Source organism: Myotis yumanensis, unplaced genomic scaffold (genome assembly GCF_028538775.1).
Source record: "Myotis yumanensis isolate MYYU_CA2020_CCGP unplaced genomic scaffold, mMyoYum1.0.hap1 SCAF_4, whole genome shotgun sequence".
NCBI classification, from domain to species: domain Eukaryota; kingdom Metazoa; phylum Chordata; class Mammalia; order Chiroptera; family Vespertilionidae; genus Myotis; species Myotis yumanensis.
In genome coordinates this window covers 50778436-50790119 of record NW_027223755.1, presented here as the reverse complement: position 1 = coordinate 50790119, position 11684 = coordinate 50778436, and the positions used below count along the sequence as shown (strand labels likewise).

At 38.1% G+C, this 11684-nt stretch overlaps 1 pseudogene; it reads right to left on the bottom strand.

The window, feature by feature from the left end:
• Positions 1 to 1033: 1033 nt before the first annotated feature.
• LOC139009629 (small nucleolar RNA SNORA57) lies at positions 1034 to 1137 on the bottom strand (annotated as a pseudogene).
• Between the last annotated feature and the right edge of the window lie 10547 nt (positions 1138 to 11684).

Sequence of the window (11684 nt, the reverse complement as noted above, 5' to 3'; positions counted from 1 at the left end):
AGAAAACAATGAAGTAACGGTTCGTACATTGAAGGGGAAAATAAGACATTTGGGGGGCTAGCTATCTGAATCTGTGCCAGTAACCTGTATCACGCTTGCTAGCAGATAATTAACTCCATTCTTATCTGTGATGCCTGTCCTGCCTTGCAGAACCTGTTTCCTGGAATGCTCCCATCTTACAGAGGCCATAAACCATGAACCATATACACCCCCCAGAGGGGGTTGTCACACTGGCGCCAAGCCAAGCCAGGCCTTTGGATGTACTCTCACTTCCGCCATCCCAACCGACAGGTGGCTGCAAAGCCCATGAAAAGACTGGAAGCCTGATCCATATTTGGGGGACAAAGAAATTAAAAGGGATAAAAGGAAGGCTTCCTCCAGACTCAGCACTCAGGCTTCGGAAGCTGGTCCCCCTGAGTCACTGCACTAGTGCATTAAAAGGCTCCTCTTCTGACTCAGTGCCCGACTGATTATTCTCCTGTGCTGCCTGGCAGCTTATCTATAACAACATTGTAAAAAAAAAGGTAACTGTTAACCCAAAAGTTTATATGCTTCCAAAAATATCCATAAATAGAAAATTTAAATTAAGAAGACATTTTTAAAAATAGAACTTTTCATCAGCAAACACAAAAAGTGAATAGATTGACCTAATTGTGACATAACAACTAGTGAATATACATTCTTGGCAAGTGACCTAGAATATTTACCAACATTGTGTGCTGCAGTGAAAAGCCTGACTCAACACATTTTAAAGTATCAAAATCATTCAGAGAAAAATATTTTTTCATTTAAAAATTAAATACATTTTTTAGACTAGAAAATCTCCAAATATATAAAAATTAAGAAATGCACTTTGAAAATATCTCAGGGTCTTCCTTCCAACTTAAAACTTTCACAAGCTTTTACAATATTCATAACTTTTTTTATCCATTCATAAATAACCATAATTAGAATAACTTAATTTTAATTCTTGTCCCACAAGAATGTATCTTTTTGTTTTTATTTTGGAGTTTTTTGTTTGTTTGTTTTTTACCCGTGTCCCAGCGCTTGAGGATAGAACCAGTGGACTGGAAACGGTTGGCACTGAAGACATGACGCCCAGGTTGTGGGCTTGGTCCTGGTATGGGGCATGCAGGAAGCAGCCGATCAGTGATTCTGTCTCATCATTGATGTTTCTCCCTTCCTTTATGAAATCAATAAAAATATTTAAAAACAAAACATGTGTATAACAAACACCAGCTTGAACCATGGCTTTAGTTAAAACTACTTCCTCAGAACAACACCAACAAATGACCACAGCTAGACAGCAAATAATGCTGGAAAAAGCAACTCGAAAACAATTTGCAAGACTCAGAATGCAAGCTGTTTGTAGCTAGAGTTAGTTTTAGAAACATTCATTTTTAGATGATCCCAAAAGAACCCTTGCCAAACATTTTTTAAACAAACAAATAAAAGGTGAGACAAATATTTGGCCTGATTGTGGTGATAATTATTCCTTTTAAAACCATTATCAAATACTTCAAATTATATCTACCCTCATTTTTTTAAGTCAGAAATGGTGTGTTTTATTTATTTGTTCATCCATTGACTCATTCAACACACATATTTTGAACGCCTATTATGTGTCAGAAGAGAAGAGGCTCCTGTTTTGCGGAGCTAATTTTCCAAGTAGAGGGATCTGGACTAAGCAAGCAAACAAATAATGTGTGATAATGTATATATATATAAAGAAAAACAACCTGTGTGCACTGCTATGAAAAGAAGGTCTAGGGCGTAATGAAACTTTAGGTAAAATGAACAGAGAATGCTTCCCTGACTAGTTGAACATCAAGGAGGGAGACTGTCTTTTTAGCTATTCAAACTTTAAACATAAATATAATAAGTGTGAAATATTCTCATATGCATTTATACCAATTATAACAAACTTGCCCTTCATTTCTCACTGTTTTCCACAAAATTCACCTTTGTTCTGAAAATGTGACTAAAATTCCCAAAGTTAAAAAACAAGAGAAAGTTTGAATGGGTGTAAAACAAGGACTTAGAATATAATCATTCTTTCAACATTAATTATACTGTACATTTTGAGAAGCTATAATCAAGAACTGAAAGCTGCTTTTTGTCTTTGGTTCAAAATCATGAAGCAACAATTTTACACAATGACTGTATCTTTGTAAGAAATTCTGAAACAGAAAACAATGACCTGGTTACAATTTCCTACATGAAAATGAGTCCAGACAAGAAATCTTGCCTATCTGCTCTTTTTCTGGGTCTATTTTGTGGATGTTTTCCTATGGGACATGGGAGGTTAAGATGGCAAATAGAGGATGGTACAATAATACTAGTAGAAGCATTCAACATAAATACATTTTATAGGATCTTTTGAGATATCAAATATGGCTAGTTTGTAAATGCACTTTAAAGCATGAGAACTAAATTAATTGTTAGCCAAGATAATTTTCCAAAAAAATTGTTTTGCTTTTAATCACCAAATAATAAACTATTGCCAGTTCTCCATAAGTTTTGTGGACATAAATAAATGCATATGTTATTACTTGGTGTCATCTTAGTATTACTACATTTAAAATGATCCTATTCATCCTTTTTTTTTTCTTCAAGTGGCATTTTGGTTCCTTTTCCTATTTCTGGGTGCTGGCTGGCTTATGTGGAAACAGGGACATAGAAACCAAAGACTATATCTTCCACCTTTGTTTAACTAGCATTCAACAAAATATCTGATTCACAATCAGACCTCAATAATGAACAAATAACTGAAAGACTGAGTGAGTGAATGAATGAATGATCCCAAAAAAGCAGTTGATCACCTAAAGGAAATAATGTTTTGAGTACCTCCTATGGGATCATTATAGATTATATGCTATTATTCAGGCACTAGCAAATATTTCATTTTTATAAATTCAGATGAAATTATCTTGGAAAATTAAGTCCAATCCTATCTAATAGTAGACAAACATGGTAATTGACCATACTTTTGCTATGCCTCCCATTGGCTAATCAGCGTGATACGCAAATTAACTGCCAACAAAGATGGTGGCTAATTTGCATACTGCAGGCAGGGCAGGACAGCACAGCTGCAAGCAGGAGAGCTGCCATCCAGGCCCCGGTGTTGGACCCCAGAAGCCACCTGCCTGCCGCCCGTGATCGGATCCGATCCCAGGCGAAGGCTGGCTCCAGAAGCCCCAGAAGCTGTCCAGAAGCCGGTAATCGGGGGGAGATGGGGGTCCCCTGCCTATGCCTGACACCTGGGCCAGAGGCGTCAGGCCTGGGCGGGGGGCAGAGCTGGCAATCAGAGGGGTCTCGGGGTCTCCTGCCCAGGCCTGACACCTCAGCAAGAGGCATCAGGCCTGAGCAGGGGGTCCGAGCCAGTGATCAGAGGGAGATGGGGCCCCCTGCCCAGGCCTGACACCTCTGGTGGAGGTGTCAGGCCTGGGAAAGGGGCCGATCGGGCGATCGGAGGGGGATGAGGGTCAATGCCTCTGGCCGAGGCGTCAGGCCTGGGTGAGTGCAGAGCCAGTGATCAGGGGGAGATGGGGGTCCCCTGCCCAGGCCTGAAGCCTGAGCCGGAGGCATCAGGCCTGGGCCCTAGGGGCCAAGCTGGCGATTGGTGTAAACTACAGAGGAAACACCTTTTCTGACCACTCATTGGCTAAGCTACCTGTATGCCACTGGTAATATTCTTAGTAACTTGTGTAATAAGAATCCAAAAAGGTGATCTAGGGTTTTTCACCACACTCTGGCAAAAAAAACCACGAAGGTCCATTGCTGGAGGGCTAAGAAATGTCATATCCTGCCCTAGCCAGTTTGGCTCAGTGGATAATGCCTTGGCCTGCCGAGGGCAGGGTCTGGGTTCAATTCTGACCAAGGGCATGTACCTAGGTTGCAGGCTCCTCCCTGGCCGGGTCCCAGGTCAGGGCTCATGCAGGAGGCAACCAATCAAAGTGTTCCTCTCACTTTGATGATTCTCTCTGTCTTTCCCTTTCTCTTCCACATTCTCTAAAAATCAATGGAAACATATCCTCAGGTGAGGATAAAAAAAAAATAATAAAGAAATTATTATTATATGAAAGACACATCTTGAAAATGCCTAAAGAAAGTTGTCATTTTTTCATGGTGAAGGGACTGGAGTTGTGTTGATGAAAACACCTTTGTGGCTGCGGTGACTGGCAGTGGCTGCAGCAGCGGGGTGATGGGGCTGGTGCCTTCCCCTGATCAGCCCGGTCACCTCCCACAAAGGGAGGCCAGACTGCGGCTTAGGGCCGCTCCCCAAGGGGAGCAGGGAACGGGCCAAAGCTGTCACTAGGACATCCCCTGAGGGCTCCCAGTATGTGAGAGGGGGGGCAGGCTGGACTGAGGGACACCCACGCCCCAGTGCATGAATTTCGTGCACTGGGCCCCTAGTATTGAATAATTGTATTTTATTTAAACAAATTATAAAGAATGGTGTGCTTTTCCAATAAATTACTATTATTATTTTATTCCCACTTGTTTGTAATCTTCGCTGGACTAATGTTTAGATGGGAAGGTTAATTGCAGGAAACTTTTTCTTTTTCAGTATGCATTCTGAAAACTGGCATACTCACACAGGGTCATTAATGTGACCCTCTATTTTACCCCCAATTCTAATGATAACTTAAATGAATAGAAAGTTCATTTCTTATTCAAAGAAGTTTACATACTTCTTACCAAGAATAGCTTATTCCCAATTAACTAATTCCCTTGGCTTTTTAAAAATACTTCTTGGAAAGCTAAAAGTTCTACTTGCATGATTGTAAAAAAAAAATAAATAAATAAGGCTCTCAATTTGCTGTGAGGCCCCCAGACTGATTCTAGAAGTAATCCTAAACAACAGAACACAAAATATGATGATAAACGTCAACCTATAGGAAGAGAAAACCTCACTTTATGCTCAAATGGCTTTCCTGCATACATATACATGCACATACCACATACTCACTAATTATTAATGAGCTTTTTTTTAAAAAAAATATGATTTTATTTACCAAAGTTACAGATCTTAAAACTGTTTTTCCTTAAACTTATAAGCCCAATTTACAAATATGATTATATTTCAGTCTAGCAAATTTTAGTGATCCATTTTAAGGAAGCCTATAATTAATATGTTCCCATTTACAAACTTAGTTAATTTAAACTCATTAGTCACCTAAACTGAACTCATACATATATCTTATTACTCTGTAAGTACTTTAATTCTCTGACTGAATAAATTTTCCCACGTATATAAATAATTCTTTAAAATATAATAAGGGTCGCCTTATATTTTCCTACATGTTCTAATACAGTGTATAAATAGGCATGATTTCAATTTAAAGTCACAAATTTAACATGTTGGTTGTTTTTATTAAACTACTTGAAGTGAGAGAAGCAAGTTACAGAACTGTTCAGAAAAAAATTTTTCACATGTGTCATGGACTGAATATGCTCCTCCGCCTCCTGGTATTTCAGGGTGTTTAAGTGTATTTGCAGGTCTTCAAAAATGTAATTAAGATTAAATGAGGTCATTAGGTTGGACTCTAATCCAATATGACTAGTCTTTATAAGGAAAAAAAAAGGAAATTGGGACACAAATATACACAAGGAGACCATATGAAAACAAGAGTAGGAGACGGCCACTTACAAGACAAGGAGAGAGGCCTCAGAAGAAACTAACCCTGCTGATGCCTTGATCTGAGACTTCTGGCTTCCAGAACTGTGAGGAGATAAATTTCTGTTTAAATCACCTAGTCTGTGCTACTTGGTTATGGCAGGCCTAGCAAACTCATACAGCGTGTGTGTGCAATAAAATAAAACTGGAAAAAATAAACAATTATTCAACAGCACATTTTTAACTTGAATGTGCAAGACTGACTTGCTACTCCAAAAGGCCAAAATCTTTTAAATATTTCAAGTAACTGAAATACCAAATATGCTCAGATTTCTTAACACACCAAAAACTGTCAAAATAGGTTTGATTTCCTTGAACATTACTCTGCTTACCTATAAATCTTTCCATGGTTAAAGTTGCTGTAGCATGTTGACTAATGACCCCAAAGACATCCACATTCAAACTTCTGCACCCTTTGAATATATTACTCTACATGGAAAAAAAAAAAAACAACAACTTTGCAGGCATGATTAAATTGAGGCTTTTAAGAGAGGAAGATTATCCGGGACTATCAGGCCCAATGTAACCATAAGGGTCCTTATAAAGGAAAGAGAAGCAGAAGAATCTGAGAATATGTGACTATGGAAGCAGAGCCAGTGGTTCTCATCCTTCCTAATGCTGCGACCCCTTATTAATACAGTTCCTCATGTTGTGGTGACCCCCAACCATAAAATTATTTTTGTTGCTACTTCATAACTGTAATTTTGCTACTGTTATGAATAATTGTAATGTAAATATCTGATATGCTCTATGTGTTTTCCGATGGTCACGACCCACAGGTTGAGAACCGCTGGATTAGACTGATGTGATGACTGGCTTTGAACATGGAAGGGGACCATGAGTCAAGGAGTGCTGGCAGCCTCTTGAAGCTGGAAAATATAAGGAAAGGCATTCTCCACTATAGCCTCCAGAAGGAATTCAATCCTGCCAACACCTTGATTTTAGCCCAATGAAACCCACCGTGGACTTCTGACTTCTAGAATTGTCAGATAATTAATTAGTGTTGTGTTAAGAAGCCAGTTTGTAGAAATTGGTCATAGTATCAATAGGAAATGAAATAGATGCTTACCCACCAAAGGAACAATTATGCTATTTCAAATAATTAGAGGCGTATCCTCTTAATGATTGAGGTTGCATCATACCCAGGTAGTTGTTATAGTATGCTGACTTCCTTCTTTTTGGTGAAAATAATAAAACATACTGAGTCCATTATAGTCTATAAACAAAACTTTTTTTAAAAAAGGTTATTTAGTTCATATCTCTTAGCTTGAGTCATCACATGATGTAGTCCATTATAGTTCTATTAATAGTGGTCTATAAAACCTATCCTGGCCCTAAATGGTTTGGCTCAGTGGATAGAGCGTCGGCCTGCAGACTCAATGGTCCCAGGTTCGATTCTTGTCAAGGGCATGTACCTTGGTTGCGGGCACATACCCAGTAGGGAGTGTGCAGGAGGCAGCTGATCAATGTTTCTCTCTCATCGATGTTTCTAACTCTCTGTCCCTCTCCCTTCCTCTCTGTAAAAAAGTCAATAAAATATATATATTTTTAAAACCCCTATCCTGGGTGCTATATCAATTGATTTTATATTGCATTGCTTCACTTATATTTAAATATCTGCCACACACACCCCTTTTTTTGGAGGAAGCAGAAACAGAAATTTTAATTTATAGCCATTGAAGATCATTTCAATTTGGAATCATTGTCAAAAAAAGCAGTGACTGAGAATGGGTAGAGGGTAAGACAGGGCTAGTCAGTGGGAAAGGAGCTCAATTTTTCCAATTAATCTTTTGGAGATAAAAGTAAATAAAATGAGCTACTTTTCAGTGGTGACTGGAGATATGGCCAGAACTCATTGACTAATATGGGCACAACCAGGACCATAGAACTCTGGATACCAGGAGAAATTACTGAAAAATACATTATGTAAAACATTTTCTATTACAAGAACCAGTGTTTCTACATCTCTGGGGACTTAGGAATCTAGAAAATTGAATCTTGGAGGCAGAATACAGGCAGTAGAAGGCAAAGGTTCTCCTTTATCAAATTAGAAGGTGTTGAACTTTAAATGAAGTACCAGAGATATTTTGAGTCTCTCTCTATATTTTTTTAAATTTTTATTGTTGAAAGTATTACATATGTCTCCTTGTCCTCTTTTTTCCCCATTGACCTCTCCAGCCAGCCCTGCCTCCCACCCCAGGCCCTCACCATCCTATTGTCTGTGTCCAGGGTTGTGCATATATGTATACAAATTCATTGGTTGATCTCTTCCTACCCACCCACCCTCCCCTGCCTTTCCTCTGAGGTCTGACAGTCTGTCCGATGCTTCTATGTCTCTGGATCTATTTTTGTTCATCAGTTAATGTTGTTCATTAGATTCTACATAAGAGTGAGATCATTTTTTAATTTCAAGTAGCAAATTGAACATAATTTTTTTTTTAATTTCGAGGACAAATTCCACAACACTTCTAGATTTGGAGGTAATTTATTTAAATGCATTCTCTCTGATTAATGTGTAAACTTGATTTATTTTAGTTAAGGTGAAAATACAATAAAACGTGCCAGTCCCGTGCTCCCCCCGAGTCACCACAGACTTCATTCTCCATAAAACTATTTTTTCCATTAACATCTGTTCCTTAAATACAAATTATTCTACCTTGGGACTTTTCAAAAGATGCCAATGGATCCACTCTTCTGATCTTGTCCAGGGATTTTGTAATTGAGCATCCTGATACCAAACCCACCCATTCTCCTCCTTCCCACCCCCAACCTCACCATCACAAATAACAGCAATCCTGTAGCTAACAAAAAATGTCCAAATGTCACTGGGAAGGCCAATCGCCTGTTTAGGGAACAGACTCCTTAGTGATGGAAAAAGGAAAGGGACATTGTGTTTTAGCTGATTAGGGAATATAAACTACTTGCTAATAATAAATCCATTCTATAATTTCCTTCTTGTCCACTAAGTAGTACTATTCTCTTTTTATTCTAGAATATATTTTTATCATAAAATATATTTAAAGCTGGTTTAAGTTGGTTATTTTTGCCATCACATCATAAAGAAGACATGGAAAGAGTAAAACCTCTCAGCTCCCCGATGAACACCACCACCACTACCTTGTTGTTTTAATAAGGGATGCATGCTAAATTGTTCAGTTTGCTCCCACAAGCCCCCTCATCTGGGACAACCATCATTAACACTTTAATGTTTTTCTGTAGCTATTTTAAACCTATAGAGTCATCATATTATACATACTTTTCTATGACTTTTCTTCTTTTAACTATATCAATATATCTCAGGTAGTTTTCCATTTCAGTACCTATATGTAGGTTAACCACATTTTTTAATGGTTGCATAATGCCACTTTCTTTTCCTCACAGCCTATTGGAGTGCATAGGACAAGAAAAAAATGCTATATAAACAAATTTACACACACACATAAGGTTGAATATATCTCTTTTTTTTTTTTTTCTCTGCTTTCATCAGCTAAGAATGTACTGTTTCAGGTGGATGCTCACTCAGTATTTACACAAGGCCCAAAGGATGCACATTACCACTAAACAGATAAATGAAGTGCTGAAATGGATATTGCTTTCTTTTTATTCAAGGAAGTGCCATGTTTTGCCTGCCAAGAGTTTGACATTTTGCTTAAGGGTAAGATGAGAAAATATTTAAGTAGGCATTAAGGAAAAGCAGAGAAACCTGAATAATAGCAAATGCCAGTAAATGGACCACACAAATTAGCCCCAGCCCTTTAGGCAAAGGTCAGAAGAATATAGAATAGGCCCATAAGATATTATGGTTAAAAATAAAAGGTACACAGGACTATAACATAACATGGGAAGCTTCTGGTATATGACTACTCACAGCCAAAACATGCCTGGTTGTAGAAGAGGCTGATGAAAAATGATCAGGGAAAAATATTTGAGCAGATGATACATCCTTTCGTGGCTGCCTCTAATGCCGAAGAACAGGCAAATCAATAATTCAGCCTTTAATGCTGTCTAAAAACGTACAGCAGAGTTGGTACAATTTAGTAAATGCCTTCCATCCACAAAGCCCATACCAAGCCAATTTCCAACAGCCAACATTTCCCATCTTATTTTCTCTATAATATTTAGCTTTTTCCTTTAATTACACTTGATATTTGTAAAGAGAAAGCTGGCATTGTAATAATTGGACAGCTTTTTTATCTATGTTGGCAGAAGAATGATTTTCTCTTATATGTGAAGAGCAATACAAAGGCAAAAACCTCCTTTTCTCACAAACTCAATGCCAAAAGTATCCTCTGAGTCACACAGCTTCTTTAAATCATGTTGTTCTGGAAGTTGAGATGTGCTGTCCTCCAGCTGCTGCCAGGATCACACTGTTCTCAGCTAGAACCAAAAATCTACCCGTGTCAATTCATCACAATGTTTACCTCTCCAAAACACTCTCCCTTTTTCTCTTTTCTTCTCTAATTCCTTCTGACATTACGTTTTTTCCTTCTTTTATGCTTTTCTTTCTCTCCTCCCTTCTTTCCTTATCTCTCTCTGCCTCTTTCTCCCCTTCTCCTTCACCCTCTCATATTCAAGATGCAAGAAGAAAGCAAAGTAATGGCGATGTTTTAAAATCAGAGATCCAAGAGAAATAAGGTGGTCCTAATATACCAAGGAAATTCTCCTCCTAGCTGCATTTTTTTCTAGAGAAATAATTTCAAACTGTGCTTCAGAAACTTGGCACCATACCATCAGCTTTAAAGAAGAATAATCAATTTCTTAATATGTAGAAAACAAATTTTTATATTAAAGATTTAAATATCTATAAAATACTTTGTTTATTGGGGACAGTTTTATTTAGTAATATTAATCAAATATAAGAGTAATCTTAAATATTTTAGCATCAAATTAGTACTTACATTGCATTATGAAATCTAGGAAAGGTATGTTCTTTAATATGTGCTAGTGGCATTGTAAGTTGACTGGACAAAGTTCAAATAAATACCTGTAAACTTTTGTTTAAAAATAAAGTTGCCTATGTTCTCACTCTCTTAAGTTACTCTCAGTATTTTGTTTGTTTGTTTGTTTTGTTAATCCTCACCAGAGAATATTTTTTCTATTGCTTTTCAGAGAGAGTGGAAGGGAGGAAGGGAGAGGGAGAGAGAAACATGGATGGGAGAGACACATTGACTGGTTGCCTCCCACACACAAGTGGGCAGGAGTGGGGGGAGCAACCTTGACTGGAACTCAAACCCCCGACCCTTCAGTGCAGGTGCCAGTACTCTAACCACTGAACCATACTGCCAGGGCTACTCTCAGTATTTTTAAATACCAGAACCATTTCTTAAATTTTAAAGTTCACTCTGCAAGCAAAATAGATAACTCTACATGGTCACGGCTACCAAAATTTACATTTATATACTCAAAATACCTGTTTTGAAAAGACAATTACCTGTTTTCAGTCACAACTTAGGTATAAATCTCTAAAATTTTAGCTGACAGGTTTTACTATGTAATAAAAACATGTCAAATTCAAACTGACAAGTGGATTTCATTTTTGGAGGGTTTTTCATCACACCTTTTTCCATTATAATACAAGTACTACTGAGACATATGATTTTCTGCAAAACTTAACCAAAACCGTAAAACATAATGCATGTCTCACCATCTTAACGCTTATATGGAAGGCTCTGGGGAGAGGAGGAAATCTTGCTAAATGCAGACAAGAGTACTGAAGAGGCTGTCAGTTTTCATTTATTCTCTTTCTCTAGGTGCTCACACGCCTGCCTTCTAAAGCTCGGATGAGGACAGCTATCCCACCTCTTGTTGCATCTCTGAAGTTCTTCAATTACTCAAGTTGTGGATTTAGAATACACATTGTCCAGCCACATTTATTCTAAACAGATCATCTGGACACAGAGATGCCAGTCAGTGAGCTTACCCACTGTATCTGCGGCTTACCTTTCAATGGAGACCTGAAGAAAAGTGAAGTGTAGCCCTCCCATTAAGTATGCACATGGACTGT